At 42.0% G+C, this 16977-nt stretch overlaps 1 protein-coding gene across 1 annotated transcript in view; it reads left to right on the top strand.

The window, feature by feature from the left end:
• The first annotated feature begins 3324 nt into the window (after window positions 1–3324).
• SLC16A12 (solute carrier family 16 member 12) overlaps window positions 3325–16977 on the top strand; it is a 31017-nt gene continuing 17364 nt past the window's right edge. Inside the window, exon 1 of the mRNA XM_074830897.1 lies at window positions 3325–3406. The gene's annotated coding sequence lies outside the window, so the exon portion shown is untranslated. The remainder of the gene's footprint in view (window positions 3407–16977) is intronic.

Here is a 16977-nt window from a genome sequence, read left to right as displayed (position 1 = left end):
TGTATGATGGTCTTATGTTCCAGGAATTGCTAATGTCCATGGAAAAAGTGAGGCCATGGAATAACAATTACATACCTCTTTTTTCTGACCCAGGTTCCATATGTGACTTACATAGCCATGTATCTTGAGGAATTCATCAGTGTCTTTTATTCTTCTGCTGAAGCCCTGTATGTCGGTAAGCAACAGAGCTTGCCTTCACCTTCAGAAAGGAGCCTCCGCTCACAAGTGGTGAGTACTTGACCTCTCCTTACAGTCAGCAAGATTTGGATTGTAGCTGCAGAGGGGGAACTGAGGGAACCGTAGCGACTACAGTTTCTCCAGCCTGTGATGTCTTTGGCTTAATTTCCAGAGATGTTGGGGAAGCTGTGTCCCCTTGGCTGTATCCAACTGTTAGTGACCAGAGCTGAAAATGTTACTCTCAGCGTACTGTTACAGTATATCCTGTGCTGTTGGCTGACTGTATCAGAGAGGTGGAAGAAGAGGGCAAGGCAAGGAGAGTAGTGGGGTTTTCAGTTTACCACAGATAATTACCGAATCACAGAATCATCTAGGTTGGAAAAGACCTTGAAGATCATCTAGTCCAACCATTAACCTAAAACTGACTGTTCTCAGCTACACCATATCCCTAAGCGCTATGTCAGCCCAACTCTTAAACACCTGCAGGGGTGGGGACTCCACCACTGCCCTGGGCAGCCCATTCCAACGCCTAGTATCCTGAAAGTGTCTTTTTGTCTCCAGCAAAGGAGCCCAGCCCACTTGGGTGTGGATGGCCACACTGAGGTAGATGAATTCCATATAGGAGAGGGCTGTTTTCCCAGTATAACTAGGTATTTTATGCCAGAGACTCTGGCAGAAGACAACTGAGCATCGTAGAGAACTTGCTTAAAGAGAACATACATGCATAGGAAGGCCATTCATCAACTGTACCACAGCACCTAACCATCCTCCAAACTGTAAAAGCATTTATTTTACCCATGGAGTTCCATAGTGTTACAGATTCTGATTATTTTTGTGATTTGGAAAGTATAAAAAAGTGTAAAGGTATTATTCTCGTTTGTATAGGAACCAAACCAAAACAATCCACTTCCCGGATGTGTTGTCTTTGCCTGCTCGAGCACTCCAGGTGAGGGAATGTACTCCTCTGATACAGTGATGACAGCAGTTCTAGAGGAGCAACATGCGTAGTCCTGCAACCCTGGAGGGATTAAGGTCATTGCAGGCAAGTTATATTGTGTTGCTTGTCAAACTGCTAGATGGAGCAATGCAATGGATCATTTACCTGGTGTCAGCAGTTGAAACTTGCATGAGAAAAATCCGTTCTAGCAGTGACAAGAGGAACCCTGTCATGAATGTGTAAAACATGACTGTAAACCAAAACCTTGTATTTCTATTATTGCTGGAATGTTGCTTCAAAGAGCCAAATGAAGTCGTGCATATTGTTTTAGTGATATCTAGTTCTGATACTTCACTGCTGAAAATTAATTTATATAAAACTTAAATAGCACAAAACTGTGTTTAACAGTTGTTACAATGCCAGCGGCCAAGTTAGCAGAGTATGAGCGGTGTTACTGCCTCTCTGTGTATTCCTGGTACGTATAACACGCGATGTGGGTCTGTGGTGCGCTGACCATTTCCACACCACAAAGAAGAAAACATTACCTGTTGTTGACCCAGACATCAAAATGTCAGCAGCCAACATAGATAACCACTGGTGTTCCCATCGCTGATGGGGAGTTGTCATAGAGACAGTGCCAAGCAGACTTGCAGAGGAAGTTTACTGCAATGCTGAGATCCCCAGTCTCCTGAGTGGTAGCTTAATGTGCAGGCCATCTTGTTCAGAGCTGTCTATTATCTGGCAGTGTTACACTGTACAAATAAAGCCTCTTGCAATTACATTAGCAGTGTATTTTGGCAAGTGAAATGCTTCAATGTGAAGCACAGTTTAATCCAGGTAAGGTTAAAAATCTTTCCAAAATATTACAGAACTGTAAAAAAGAGGAAAAAATCAAAATCTCACCAAGAAAGCAAGAGCTGCATTTTTTTTCCTTGTTCAAGAACCAAGTTTTTGTTACCCACACAGCTGGTGGAGAAAACCTAGCCCCTTTTCACTACAGCTGCTGTGAGCCTCAGGAAGGCAAGTACTTGCGCTAGGGAAGCTGTGCGTAGGTGGTGTGGGCTGCCCAGCACACAGCTTCACCCCACAGTGCGCAGAAGGAAGGGGGGAAGCACTTGCAGAGCAGTTTCTCTCAGACACCTCATGCCACTGTCCTGGACAGCGTAGCTCTGCCTCCTGGAAAGGGGAGTCTTTTCCAATTAATAATCTACCCTGAAGCTGCTGTGCTTATCCAAATCATGTGTACTTCCTTACACTGAAGGATTCTGAATTTAACCTGGAAGAGCAGTGTAGCAAACACCTCGCAGCCACCCTCTCTCTGGCTCTGCTTGTGCACTCCTGGGAGCTTTGCACTTGCTCTTTATAGCAGTGCTGAAAGGCAGCAAAGGGCCTGGGTGAAAGACAGGAACCAGGCAGCCCTTGTCTGGAGACAGTGTTTGGGAAGGGTAAGAAAAGGTCCCATTTTATCGTTGTTCTCATGGAAAGTGTCACAGGATGTTTAATGGCCCTTCTGAGCAAAGACCTGCTGTTTTCCAGATCTTGTCTGAAAAGCCATGCAGTATTCAGCAGGCCACTTGGTTTATCTTCCTTGGATAAACAAAAGGCTGTTGGAATTTGAAACGTGTTCCAAGAGTCTAGGGTCCAAAGCCTGCTGAAATCCGTGTGAGTCCTTCCCCGGGGCTGGGGTTTTGAATTGGGTTTGAAAATTTAGAGACTATCAAGCACCGGCGGCACGATTCCTGATGGGGTGTAGGGCATGCAGGGCCGCTGTGTGTGGCAGAGGGCCATCCCTATGCATGAGTTTTGGTGCTATTTCCACTCCTGAGTGTTGCCTGGCTTTGGAACAGTTTAAAAATACCTTCTGAAATGCCTGAGAGCACTGATCCAGAGCTCCCAGTGCATCCCTTGATGGGGAAAAACCCCTCTTTACCCGTGGCACCGTTGAGACGCCCCTTTCACGGTGGTGAAGGTACCCCGCAGGAAGGGATTCCTGGTCCCTTTGGCGACAACCTGAGGGAGCCGGAGCCGCGGCCAGGGGCAGCGCCCGGCCGAGCCCACCGGGTCCCGCCGGGTGGGCGGCCGGGGAAGTGCCGCTGCGGGCTCCTCAGCGCCTCGCGGAGCCGGGACGAGCCCGCGCCGCCTCCCGGCCCCAGGCGCCGGGGGACCGGCGGCGCTCAGCAGGGCGGGCGCTGCCCCCGCCCCGGGCTGCCGGGAGCCCCCGCCCCAGGCAGGGAGGGCAGCGCGCACCGGCGGCCGCGCTCCGCCCGCCGCCGCGGGGGCGGCAGCCTGCAGGTAGGGGCTGTGCGGGGGGCGCGGGGCTCGGCCCGGGAGCTGCAAGGAGGGAGGGGGCGACCCCGCGGGGAGTGCGCTGGTTTGGGGCGGGGGGGGGGGTGTCCGCGCCGCGGCGGCGGTGTGGACATCGCTGGGGGCCGCGAGGGCAGGGGCGCGCAGCTGCGCCGCGGCCGCGGAAAAGCGCGGAGCGGGGCGGGCAGCGCGGTGCGCAGCGCGGTGCTCGGCGGTGGCGGTGCGCAGCGCTCCGCCGCGGCTTCAGCTGGGTCGGTTTCGTGCCCTGCCTGCAGCATGGAGCCTCGAACTGCAGAAACGTTTGAAAAGAAACATAAATGTAAGCCCCACCGTTAAGTTAAGGAACTGTCTGTATGTGCGTACATGTATCTATGCTGTTGGTTAGATAAAACCTTAGTTAAAGAATAAACAGCGTTTCAAGTTCCTAGACGATATGAGGAAAACTTAATTACCTTTTTTTCTGTTGCATAAGCAGAAAAAATATACTAGTTCAGAGCCGGCTGATAACTGAAAGAGATGGCAGCGCCTGGCTTGGCTGCGCGCGCCCTGTCGTGTGTACACGGACCCTCCGGGCTGTCACCGAGACCTCCCTTACGCGGGCTGCGGCCCTGGTGGGGTGTGCAAGTGAAAACTGAGGTGCAGACTGCTCGGGGACGGGCTGGAAGAGCTGGTCTGTGGTTTTCCACAGAAATGGTTACCTGTGAAAGTGGCTAGTCGCAGTGATCCCAATCCTGAATGGCTTCTATACGTTTTCTGGGATATTAGCATAATTCATTTCCAGGAGAATACTTAGTCCTTTGCAGGTCTTAACCAGGTGTGCAAAAATATACTTAGGCCAGGTGGTACTGTAGGCATGTGTCAGGGGCAGGCTGACAAAGTTCAGGAAACTGTTCAATTAAAAAAAAAAAGGCAAAAGATACAATGAGTATTATCCTTATTTTGTGTTCCGTTTAATATCTCTAGGGGTAAGTTGTTAATTAGGTACTTGGGATGAATTTGGGTTTGTGTGGTAGCCTTTTGTCTAAATTGATTTCATTAAGTTAACAAGCTGATTGGGGTAGCAGAGTCTGTTTGTTGTTCTAAGTCGGTTCCTGCAGTGGCAATGAGGAAACATTTCCGTTAGCGCTGGGAAATTGGAGGATAACATGAAACTTAATGAAGTGAAACAGGATTGCATTTTGCTCAGAGTGATTCTACTATGCCTCAGTTAGGGTTGTATTATTACTCACCTCAAATCATTAGCTCTTACTATCTTTTCTCATATATTTTTTTTAGCTATATGTAGCTCATTATGTGTTTTTGCTTTATCTTTTTCACTCGCATTATATTTAATTTTTACTTTTCTGTTGCTTGCAACAGTGTAACAAGCTGTATTTTCATGGGAGGTTTCTCAGGGCTTCCCTTAGGGGTTTCCGTGTTAATATCTTTAAAATTTAACCATTAAACTCAGGTTGGAAAGTCATGATGACAGACAATATAACACAGTGTGTAACTTAATTTTACAAAGCTTTATCGGTATTGATTTAGCTGATGTGTAAAGGGGGGAAACCTCAGGAACCTTCTTTTCCTCCAACTTGCACATTCACCTCAGCTTCAAGCTGTATTTCGTTTACCTAACAAGTGGCTTGCTACAGTAGATCTGACTGACTGGATTTTCTGGGTTGGTTCTTGCCCACGGCTGCGAGGAGGGACACTAGGAGACCCCCAGGGATGTCTTTCAGATCTGTATTCCCAGGCCAAGATCCTACGGACTGGGCACAGGGGGGGAAGATTTTTCAGATGTTTTGATGCAAGCACAATTGCTTCCTCAGGGAGAAATTTGGCATGTGTTCCCTTAGACAACCATGCTTGCGTAAGCAGCCCCCTGCCACCCTCTGAGCTGTACTAGTACATTTGTGAGGCTGGTGGTGAACTGCATCGAGGATCTGCCACAGTTTCAAAAGTGTCTGTTCTTCTTTGGTTGTCAATTACTTTTAACTCTCATCTGTCTGACTGTGTGGCTGCTGTGTCAGGGCTGAGAAGGTGGCCTGGGAGGAGGGAACGTGTGGCAGGGAACAGGAGGTAAGGGCTGTTTCTGCTGGCATTGCTGCTGCTGAAAGAAGTAATTGCTTATTGAATTGTGTTCAGTAGTAGATGACATCTGGTTACGGCAGTTGCTTAGAAAATATAGGTGAATGCTCGGATATCTTAATGCAGTTGCGTGCACAAGCAGTTAGCTGTATACACAAAGAACCAATTCTGTATTTCTGTTGTAATTCTGAGTTTTCACCTAATGATTTTACTTTCATGATGTATAGCTATGTGTTTGCATAACTTCAGGATATATTTCCTATACTATTCTCTTGCAGTATGAGCATTTCAAAGGACCATTTTTCTGTAAAATAAACCCCAGGCATCCTAAGGGTATGAGTTTTATTAATCAGATTATATTCAACCGGATAGGTGGATGCCTAAAATTCTAAAAGGGAAGATTAAACCACCCCTAAGAGGGTGCCTGTAAGCCTAGAGAGCATAATTGTCACCTGCATGCAATTTACTCTCTTTTACATGTGCATATAATATTAAATATACTTTTGAATGTAGCATAGACCTGCTGTTAAATTCTCAATGGCAAAAGTGATTAAGCAAATAGCACTGGTTTAATTGGTATGGTGAGACTAAAAAGTCAGTGGAGTGTAAGCTTTCTATAATCTGCTATATTTTATTTCAGTCTGGAGAGCATTGATTCTTTTGTGCATTGTTTTAGGACTTGTTCTCATTCTTACTTTAGACACCTTGTTTCTCTGTCATGATCCTATTGTAGCCAGTAAGGAAGCACTTACAGCACAAGCACTTACAGCACGTCAACTTCTGTGTAGCATGTGTGCATATTTAGAGAATGATGGTACACTTTCTTCTTCACAGAACTTGAAGGAGTAATTACTTGCTATTACAGTCTTTATTCAACAGAGAAAAATCACAGACTTTTTTTCTTCTAACCTGAAACAAGAAACTGTATTAGAGCTAAGAAAAATGTTACCTTTACTGTTTGTCCTATGGTGGGTCGCTACAACTGCAGTTTAGATTATCGGCTTCAAGTGTCGTTAGATTTAAAAAAGAAGACATAAAAAAAAATTTTATCCATTCTTTCTAAGAGGAAAGCGGTTTCTTGCCAGCAGTGTTATGAGCCATATTCATCTTCCATGAGCGATATTGTTGCCTGTATTAAGTGACGTATATTGATGTGTCTGCAAGCAGTAAAACTGCAAGTTACAACTTGCCTGCAGGCAGTAGGCTCCCAGCCTGTGGTATGGAGAAATTTGAAAAGGTCCTTTAAAACCAAAATCAAAGACAGCCAGGCTAATAACTCAATTTTTCTTCACTGAAAATTAAGGTGCTTTTTATTTGGCTTATTGAACTGCAAAGATAGTTTTGTTTTCTTCTCTGGAAGCTGTCTGCACTTGCTGTGATGTGGTAAGTGGAAGAGCTGTTGCCAATAGGACTACATACAGTTCATCTGCTCTGGATGAAGATACCCAGATGGAAACTGTCTTTTTCTGGATTGCCTCCTTGTCTCTCTTAGGCTTGTAGGATGTTGGATGCAAGTACATACAGGGCAAGCTATGATCTTCTGAGTACAAAATTGTTGGTGTTAAGGTCCCTCATCCTTCTGCTTTTGGAAGAAGCATTCTCCATTTTCAGTACTGGCGGGCAGGGTGGTGCTGTAAGTCCAGCTGCTCGGATGACACCTGTCTGGCACGGTCAGTGACAAGGTGGTAGCACAGATCAGGACCCTGCAGAATGCAGGTACATCCAGGAGCACATGCAGTATCTTTCCTTTCACTGTAAAGGCAAAATCCATCACTTTGGTCTCTGCAGCATTTTAAGCTGTGCAGGTCCCTGAGGCAAGCGATCATCACTTCATCAGCAAGATAACTTATTCAGTGGTAAAATTAGCCAGCAATTTGTGGCACACTTCTTCCTCAGAGCCTGTGGCAGCTGGGAATTGTGGAATTGGCTTGAGGAAATGAGACAATATTTTATTAGTGAGTTGGGTTGAAGCGTAGTCTTCATTAGTAAAACTCTATCGGTTACTTTGCATACAATACAAAAACCATTGAATAGTTGTTTCTCAGCTGCTGTTCAGTGTTGGAGAATTGCAGGTTATCCACAAAGCAGGGCATTCTTGCTGCTTTTCCTTGGGACTTAAAACAAATGAAGCAGTACTTTTAGTGTTGTTTGTTTTATATTTATTAGTGTCTGCTTGTTTCATTTGATGGGATAATGAAGTGAGAAGGCAGCAAATGAAGGGGTTTTTAGTGTTTACTTTTAGACAATATTCCCTGTTTCCACTGAAGGATTGTTGGTCTCTTATTTTTTTTTTTTTCCTTTTTTGGTGTTTTATTGTAAGATGATTTTTCTGGGCTGTGAAGAATGAAACAACTGTCTTTTTTATACATGTTATATGTCTGGTCTATGTTGTGGATGTACCTCCACACTTGTATGCACGAAGAAACAGATTTGCGAGTTGATGCAAAGTGTAAATTGGAGTGTAAATTGGGTAATGATATTTAAGTGTATAGAGTTAAAATTAATGTAAAAACAATACATCTGAGATAAACTGGACTCCTTTTACTATTAAACATTATTTTCTTTAACTGTTCTGATCACAAGAATCTATTCAGTTCCTGAGGAATATTGTCGTTGAATGCTTTTTGAATGGTAAATACATCAGTTGCTGCCACAGGATCATCATAACAGTGTCCAGAAATAATGGTAATGTGCACCCCTAGGCCATATGTGGATATTTAGTTATAATGTACATTATTGTTACTGTTCTTTTAACTCGCTGATAGGTTATTTATGGAGAACTAATTTGTCACCCTTTTCAATTCTCCAAGTTTTTTGTGAGCTGGGAGGAACTGGGAATTATAAATCATTTTTCTGCTAGATGAGAGTTGGCCTGTGCTTGTCAAGAGAAATGTCTTTTCTGATCTTGACACTTGGTGATACTATCAAAATTATATCCATAGCTTGCCAAGAGATGTGACCAAACTTCGTCAACTGTCTCAGTTTGCCAGTGTCCTTTCCTCCACACACCTTTTATACTCCATTTCTTCTGGGGTAACAACGTACCTAATGTTGAATTCGTTTTAAGCATTAGGTAAGAGTGCAGATGAAAATATGGTAAAAGAAATTTCAGTTCTTGGTTTCAAAGTTGGAAGAAAAGTTCCAGATAGGAGACAAATAGAAGAAGGAAACATTGTCTTTGGATAGTTAAAAAATGAAAGGTTTTCCCAGCCATTGCAGAAGATCCTAGAGGCAAGTTTTGAGTACAAAACCTGAGATGTTTTAGCTAACAACCACCAAACTCCTTCATTCCCTTTTCTGAATAGGACCTGGAAGAATTTTTGAAGTTGGGAATTTAACTCTTCATCATCAGTCCTCGGCAGAACAGTGCTGACCTCTTTCTCTCCCTTTGTTCAAGATGGAAGGAAACAGTCTCCTGTCTTTCACTTCTTTTTAATTCAAAGCTTCCTTCCTTCCTGCTGTTTCTGGATTTCTCCCAATGTGGATGTGATGACTCACATTTCCCAGATGCAAAATGCAAATGTGGGAAGTGGGATCTTTCCCCTGCCTCTCTATGGATTTCTCAGAGTCTGTGATGCCGTTGAGTTTCTTAATTAACGTGTCCCTCCTGATTCAAATGGTTTTCCTGCTGGCCAGAGTGTTTTTGGGGCTGTTACAGTACTTAATAAGTCATGTCTTAAAATGTTCATTGTACACGCATCTTAAATGTGGTTGGCTTTGAGAGCTTCTTGAAGACCACAAAAAACTTCTTAATTTAGTCCATTGACATAGGCAAATACCTCCTCCTCCAGTCTATTTTAGGGCTTGTCTCGTCAAGCTGTCGTGTTTGGCGGCATCAAGATCCCTTGACAGAGGAGTGTTTGGAGCTTGTTCAGGCAACCTGCTGGTTGGTGCACAGCTGAGAAGCTGGTAGTACAGGGCTGTGCACTGCTTGTCTGCAGTCACTGTCCCAGCTCCTCTCTGCTGTGTCTTCATTTGGTGATACTGCAATGGACTGTGTGATTCCACGTGAAATCATATGCATTACTCATATGCTTTCCCCAAGGTACTAGGGTATTTGGATTGATAATTTCTTGGGTTTGTGTCTACTCCTCTCCTTTGGAGACCCCTGTAATCAGCTCTTCAAGCTCATCACCTTTATTTTCCCATAAAAGTCACTAAAAGAACAGGAAAGGGAGAGTTGAAATAAGAAGAGTCAAATCCCAAATGGTTCCACTTTCAAGGCATGTGTCAGCTTCACCTTTCTGTCACTGAAATGCTGCATCCTGTCTCTCTGCTATTGAGGTTGAAATTTCCTGGGCCCGGGGCTTGCCTATACAGGCATGGCTCAGCGGCAGTGTTCAATAAATACCTGTAGTTGTTTTTAAAATGCATTGCAGCACTGAACTTGGTGGGGGCATAGGGGCTGCCTTTTCATCATATGGGCTAACTTTTGAGTTTGTAACCTGATGTTTTGAGTTGGCACTTAAGGAATTGATTTGATGTGATATTCCCATTTGAATATGCTGGTATTGTTACACTTACCATTAGAAGCAGCTCTTAATTTTTTAGAGAAAGAAACATTTCTGGTAGTTCACATTCTTTTTTTAAGCATTGCAGCCTTGCAGATGAGATCCTGTCAGTTTGTATAATGAACCACTGCCCATCTCTTTTTACCATGATCATGTCCTGTGCTGCAATGTATTCCTGGAGAGTACTCTCCCTGCTGACTGTCTCTGTTGGCAACCTTGCTTTCATGCAAATATCCCCTTAAATTACACTTTCTTCCATAAAAGCTTGAAAGTTATACTATCTGACCTACTTAATCTAACAAACCAGAACTACTTGTTTTGGCGAAAGGTGATAGGCATTTGGGAAGCTTCTTCATAATGTGACCTCTGCCTGTTGACTCCCTTTTTCTCTCTTTGCTAAACTTCTGTAATAGCGTTTCTTTATTCGATTAGTCTGAGTGGTCCTTGTGGCAGCTGTAGCGTGATACTGGCAGTAGCAAGGAAAAGTGCCTTTTTTTTTTTGAAAGGACTGAAAAAAGTCCTCCTGCGGGCAGAGAGAATATTGAAATGGAAATCAGCTGAGCAAGAAGAGCCAACAGAGAGGAGTCCCCTCTTGAAAGGACTGAATTAATGACCAGGTAGTTTCTCCGCTTGAGCAATATTGGTTCTGTGCTCCAGTAGCATCTGGGGCTTTTTGGTAAGAGTTGTTTTCATTGAGTTAAGAATTAATATTTTCTGTTTCCTCATCTAATAGTTCAGCCTGTTTCTCTGTGCATCTGATACTTTGTATTAAAAATGGCCCAAATATTTAATTTGGGAAACGCAGCTGCCGTAAAATACAACTTGATGACAGCAGAGAAGGCAGCATTGGATGAAGAATGTACTGAATGCGGCATCACAGCTGATCACAAACAGCCCTCAAACTCTCAGCAAAAATACACAATTTGTGTCATTATGTATTGAAGGACCTGGCTTCCACCCTAAATATGTGAAAATCTCAACAGTCAAAACAGGATATAATTGGAGAACAATTAAATTGGTCAAATTTCATTTTCAGTTTTTGCAAATTGACATGTGGCTGCAATGCAAATTGGCAGGACAAAAAAGCTTTGTAGCAGAGACATCCCTGCTCATCCCAGCCAGAGCCAGCTTCCTGTAGAAGCAAACACTGTTATTTCTATACCCTGTTCTTTAGCTCAGAGGTGCACAGCACAGACCCAATCTTTGGCAGTTACCATTTTGGCTTGCTTAGGGATCCAGATGCAGAGTATGTAGGGCAGTAGAGCAAGGCAGTGCAAGCGAGAACGGAAAATTTAGGATGAACTGTGACTCATCCCCTGCCTGATCCACCATCCTCTGCTCTTCAGAAAGCCAGTGTTTCATCTCTTTCTCATTTGTGGTCAGAGTTTGTTCTGTCAATGTCCATTTAATTTAGCCTGATGGAGTTGCAAGTTGGAAAGAATCAATGGAATTATCCCACACAGCTAGTTTATTCTTAATGAAGCTAATGGAGTAGAGAGTAACCTCTGGGGAGCTGCAACCCACATGATATAATTCTGCCTTGTGCTTATGGTGTACACTATGTAGAAACAGCCAACGCATGACTGATGGTAAAATGACACTTGTCACTGTTTCCAAGTTCTGCTTCTTTGCCAGAAAGGGTGGGATAACAAAACATTTCAAATAAGAGCTCTTGCATGGGCATCTCAGGCATATCGGCAGAGGTATTTTGCAGAAGACTCCTTTAGTAGGCAACTTTACTCTTTTACTTTTATCCAGATGAGAAAGTAAATCTTGGGAGACAGCTGTGAAAACCTGATACACGAAGCTACTCCTTGGACAAACTCCTTGAAAATGAAGAAAGGTAGTTGTATTGATCCTGGATAATATAGCAAGCATGTAAATGATATTATCAATGTATCAATGCCTTCTGACAGGGAAGGACTATGCAGTTGGTGCTAAAGCACTAAATAAAAACTGGGTTGGGAAAAAATGGAAAAAAAAAAAAAAAACCGAGAGGATGTGAAGGTGGTAACAAGCAGGATAACGTGTGGAACAAGTGGAGTGTGTTTTAGGGTGTCTGTGAAGGAGGAAAAGGAAATCAGCTAGCACTGGAGGACTGATTAAAAGTTGGTTAGGATTTTTTTTTTCTTCAGGTGAATTTGGAAGTTTGTAGTAATTTAAAATTTATCAGATGCAACCTGCCCTAACATGAAATGACTGCTCAAGAAGAAAAATGATCTAACAATGCAGGATACGGAGCATGCAACAGAGCTTTTCTCCTGAAGGTTCATAGGCAGACATTGCTAGCAACATTATTTCAGGTGTTTTTCAGGGTACCAGCATACACAGGTGTTACTTAACTGGAAATGGAAACTTAACTCCATGAGAGATCTCTTAGCTGAGTAATAGATACTAATTTAATTTTACTTCAGTTTTTGTTTATCAGTTTTAATGTGAGGTTAAGTTTATCCTTTTGTTATTATGTGTCAATGAACTTCTGGGTGAACCAACAGTTCCCTGTAACAACTGTTCTTTGGGATGCTCCGGGTTACTCTTTTGACTAATTTAGAAAATACAATTTAAATAATGCTATCATAACAGTTACAGTTTATTCCTTAGATGGGGTGAATTTCCACTGTAAATAGATTATGTTCTTGAAAAAAATCACTAAGCCCTGTTCTCTTTCACAGAAAAAACTTAATTTCACCTGGAGAAGATTTTTAAGGAATATCATCCTCTGTGTATCAAGATAAAGCCATTGTTTTTAGACATAATTTTTGTAGTCTGATCGTTCTTGAGTTATTTTTGCTTCTTTTTTCATCCAGGTAATAAGCTGTTTAAAGTGAAACTGATCCCACTAGAAGGATTATTGATAGTAGGATCTAGTTAAGGGACAATTACAAGGTTGGCTGGAATAAGAGGATAACTATTGAGTCCTCCTTTTAAGTCTCTTGTTTTTTGGTTCCCAAGTTGATATGTGGTGAGACTTTGACCAAAAGATACTCATATGACTGTCCAATCTGAACAGCTGGCAAATGCATTTCTTCACGATGGCTCCTTGACCAGTAATGTCAATAAGGAAGCTGAGCTAGAACAGCCAGGACTACTTTTATTTTCTTTTTTAAAAAACATTCTCATAAATCCTATGGGAGCATGGTACCAGGTTGAAAGCCTATGGTTATTTCTAAAATCTTTTCCTGAATTTCTTAGCCAGGTGTTTGTTTTTATAAACTTTCTGATGCAGTGACTCAAGATGCTGTGATAAATGTCCTGCAGTTGGTCTGTAGGATCACACGAAGCAGCAGAGCCTGCACTGTTTGCTTCTGAAGTGTTTCCATTTGAGAGTTTGCTGATAGGAGTGTTTGGGTGTTTTACGGGAGATTTGGCAGGCTGGGCTGGTTCTGAGGTTGTAAATGCTCTGCTGCTCTCAGCTGCTGTAATTAGGACTGTCTTTAATAGGAAGAAGAGATGGAGCATTTTTATCAGTTCTTTTATGACCAGTTCTTAGATAAATTTCTAGTATTTTTTTCTTAGCTAGCATCAGTCTTTCTGTCTCTTTTTTCTCTTTTCAAGTCCTTTAAAATTTCACCTTTTATGGGCTTTCTTATCATTGCTGTCTAACATTTAACAAGATGACTCCCTAATGTCTTGTCTTGCTGTTCCATATGGGCTCTTTTCCTCTTTCTTTTATAGCTATATGCATTTTTAGTGTAGCTGTTGAAGAGAAAAGACAAACATGATACAATCTGGGGAAAGTGGTTTCCTGTTTTTCTACGTACTGTCTCGTTACTCCTAATGTAATTCAAACTTCTCTTCTGTAAAATTTCTGCCCTCCCTACTTACAGGTTGGTTTTCCTGCCAGAGGCACCCTTGGGTCCTTTGCTGTAGAGTCCTTGTCTTGTGCTTTTTATGAGTTAAGCTAATCCCATGCTTCTTGTGGTCAGCTATTTTTTCAAGCATTCTCTCCAATTACATCTCCATTCCTTAAATATGAACATAGGCATGTTTGAACACTTACTGTAATATTCTGCTGTCTGACAGTTCTGTGTGTCTATGGAGCTGAGAGGATACAAGCTGAGGAGCTGTATTGGAACACCAGAGAAAAAGAAAATGGAAATTAACTTTCAAAAAATAGCCAGAAATCTGGAGAGTAAAGATAAAACATACTTAATGGGACAGGTAGATTTTTTCCATGTTTCACTTACCAAAACAAAAACATTCTCTATGGAGAGAAATGTTTTTCATATAAAATTGAGAAACTCTATTTCTGGGCTGCAATACTAATTAGCAGAAGTACACCCTTAAGTAGCATGGAAAGTTCCTGCTGATCATTCCTGAAAATGATGTAATCAAGCAGCTGCACCAGTATTCACTCAGCAGAGGGAACTTGAGGACTTTTCTTGAAGCTTTAAAGATTCCCTAAAAGCTAAAATAAGCTATTAAGCAAGGATCTAGTTGAAATATGGATGGTTTGGTGAGGCTGAATGGAAGACTGAGCATGAAGAATGTGCTGATCTGCCCAAGACGTGTTGGTTGTTTGTTAACTTTCTGTGTGTAATTTCACTAAGACAAACTGCTACTTGTGAGTAGATGCATGTTTTCCTGATGTGCACGCTGTCAAACATGTAATTCCTGGTCAGAGATTTTTTTTTTTTATGGTATGCTAAGAATTTTTCCTCTTGACCTCCATCTTTTTCCTTGTCTTTCATTTTAGTATTTGATGTTTCCTTCCCAGCTTAGTAGCTTCCCTGTTGTTATTTTCTGAAGTTTGTGTGCAGTGACACACATATAAGCCTTCTTGTACAGAGATGTGTTCATTAGTATGTACCTATGGCTATATTAGTTGTATATAATATTATGCTTTTTTAAATAGAGTAAATGTGATCTGTGCAATGACTTCTCAGAAATACCTAACCCTTTAAAGCAGCATTCATCAGTAGCTGCTGTTGGAAGCCTGTTTCAGGAAACAGCAGACATCCTGTTTTTTGCCTTTAAACTCCTGTCTTTCCAATATTTAGATATTTTTCTTTCTTTCCTGCTGGGAATTATATTACTGCACCATTGTATATACAATAATTATTTATTATCATTATTAAGGGTAAAATTAATAGAGGCTTTGAAATGATAGTGGGGCTATCTTAATTTTACAGAGTTAAAGGTTTCAGCTGAAATCTCCCAAGAAAAATAATGGTCACAGTGACAGTTTGCTGTCATATGGTGTGTATTGGCCATTAGAAGAGCACATTTGGCATTAAGTATCCTAATGGCTTTGTTTCAGAACATAAGCTTGTGTGAACGAAAGGAAATAACCTGCCTTGCTTTTTCATGCCTGATTAGTTTTTGCAAACAAATCTTGTGTATTGAAGGAGAAGATGATGAATTGATGCTAACAGCAGCCCTAGAACATCAGATAAATAGAGGCAATCTACTGGATAGCTTGATCTGTAGATACAGAATTTATTTTCTAAAATAGTCATCTCCTTTCCCTTTAGAAAGCACTTGTGTAAGATTCACATCTTGAAATTTAACAGTGAAAAGTATTTTTCCCTGTGAATTGTTAAAAACCCAACAATGCTACTCAGGCTCTAAACACTTCAAGAACAGAAGAAAAATATGTCTTTGTTTAAGTGCAGTTCCTGATTTTACTAAAACCCAGCTAGGAACCTCAAGGACATTATCCACCAAATTAGTTGTTCATAACTTGAATAAGGCTTCTCCATAAATGGAAGGACTGAAAAGATGACAACTGCAAAAGATCTCAAAGTACGTTTTCTGTAAGTACATCATTGAGATTTCTGGGTGAGGGTATATCGGTTTCCCATGGTCCTGCCTTCTGCTTTCTTGTCTTCCCCTCTGCTGAGGAGTGTCTGAGTGCTGGGTGGCAGCTCTCCCAGGACACTGCAGACCAGTTGCCGGTGTTTCCCCAGGCTGTGACCCCCCACTGGGGGCGTATGCTGGAGCCACTGTCCATCTGCATGCGTTTCTTATTGGAGATGAGACATAGAAACTGGCAGCAGTCACAGCTTTTGGGTGGCCTTTGGCACTTGCAGGTGTGTGCAGGAAGACATGTCTCCATAGTCTTCAACCCCTCGGTTTTATCCAGGCACAGCTGCATTGTTGGTGCCTGAGAGCTCCTGGGGTGCCTGATAACATCCCAATTGTCTCTGGAGGGATCAGCAGAGCATTTGCTTGGTATCTCCTTTGCCAGGTCATCTCCAGCTAACCTAAGAGAGGGTTTTTGGATCCTTACCAGTAAAGTAAAATCTGGGGTGTAGAATCAGTAAAAGAAGGGGAGAGTAGTGATTTCCACAGACTGACTGCATAATGATCTGAGAAAAAAATGTCCTATTCTCACATGTTCCATGGCAGCTTTGCCAGTGATACTCTTTCTCAGGGCAAGATTTTTCTGAAGATGGAAAAATTAATATACCAGATGTGGGGAAAGTGTCAGCTGAAGACCACTTTGAATAAAAAGCTTTTTCAGAATTTCCGAACAATTATGGTCATATGTTAACATTTCTTTAAGGATATAATGGGATACTAATATGTGACTGATCCAGAGAAGTGCACAGATCCTTGAACAGATAGGGATGACTCAGAAAATGATTGGACTATCACATACTTAAGCTTAACCATAAATGAGAAGTGGTTGACAAAATGTTTAGTCATCATTAATGATATGTTATAAAACTCAAAAGTAGCAGATAAATGTAATTTAATTATAAATCAATAAACATATAAGTAATTGTAAACAAACAAAAAAAACCTTCCACAACCATTGCCTACCCACCATGTGTTAAAAATTAGGAAAATGTAAAAATATTGAAAAATGTAGAGTTATTAGAAAAATAGCAAGCACCAGAAAATTCTGACACATCTCTATGTTGAGAGAATAAAATAATGTCATCAGCAACCCCTCAACAAAAATTTCAAAACATTGTCATAGGAGTTGTCTTGTGTAATTGCAGTTATTGGACAGCAGGGATTGATCGTTTC

Source organism: Strix aluco, chromosome 7 (assembly GCF_031877795.1).
Source record: "Strix aluco isolate bStrAlu1 chromosome 7, bStrAlu1.hap1, whole genome shotgun sequence".
Classification (NCBI taxonomy): domain Eukaryota; kingdom Metazoa; phylum Chordata; class Aves; order Strigiformes; family Strigidae; genus Strix; species Strix aluco.
Note: the sequence above shows the minus strand (reverse complement) of the source record. Positions and strands in the feature narration are given on the sequence as shown.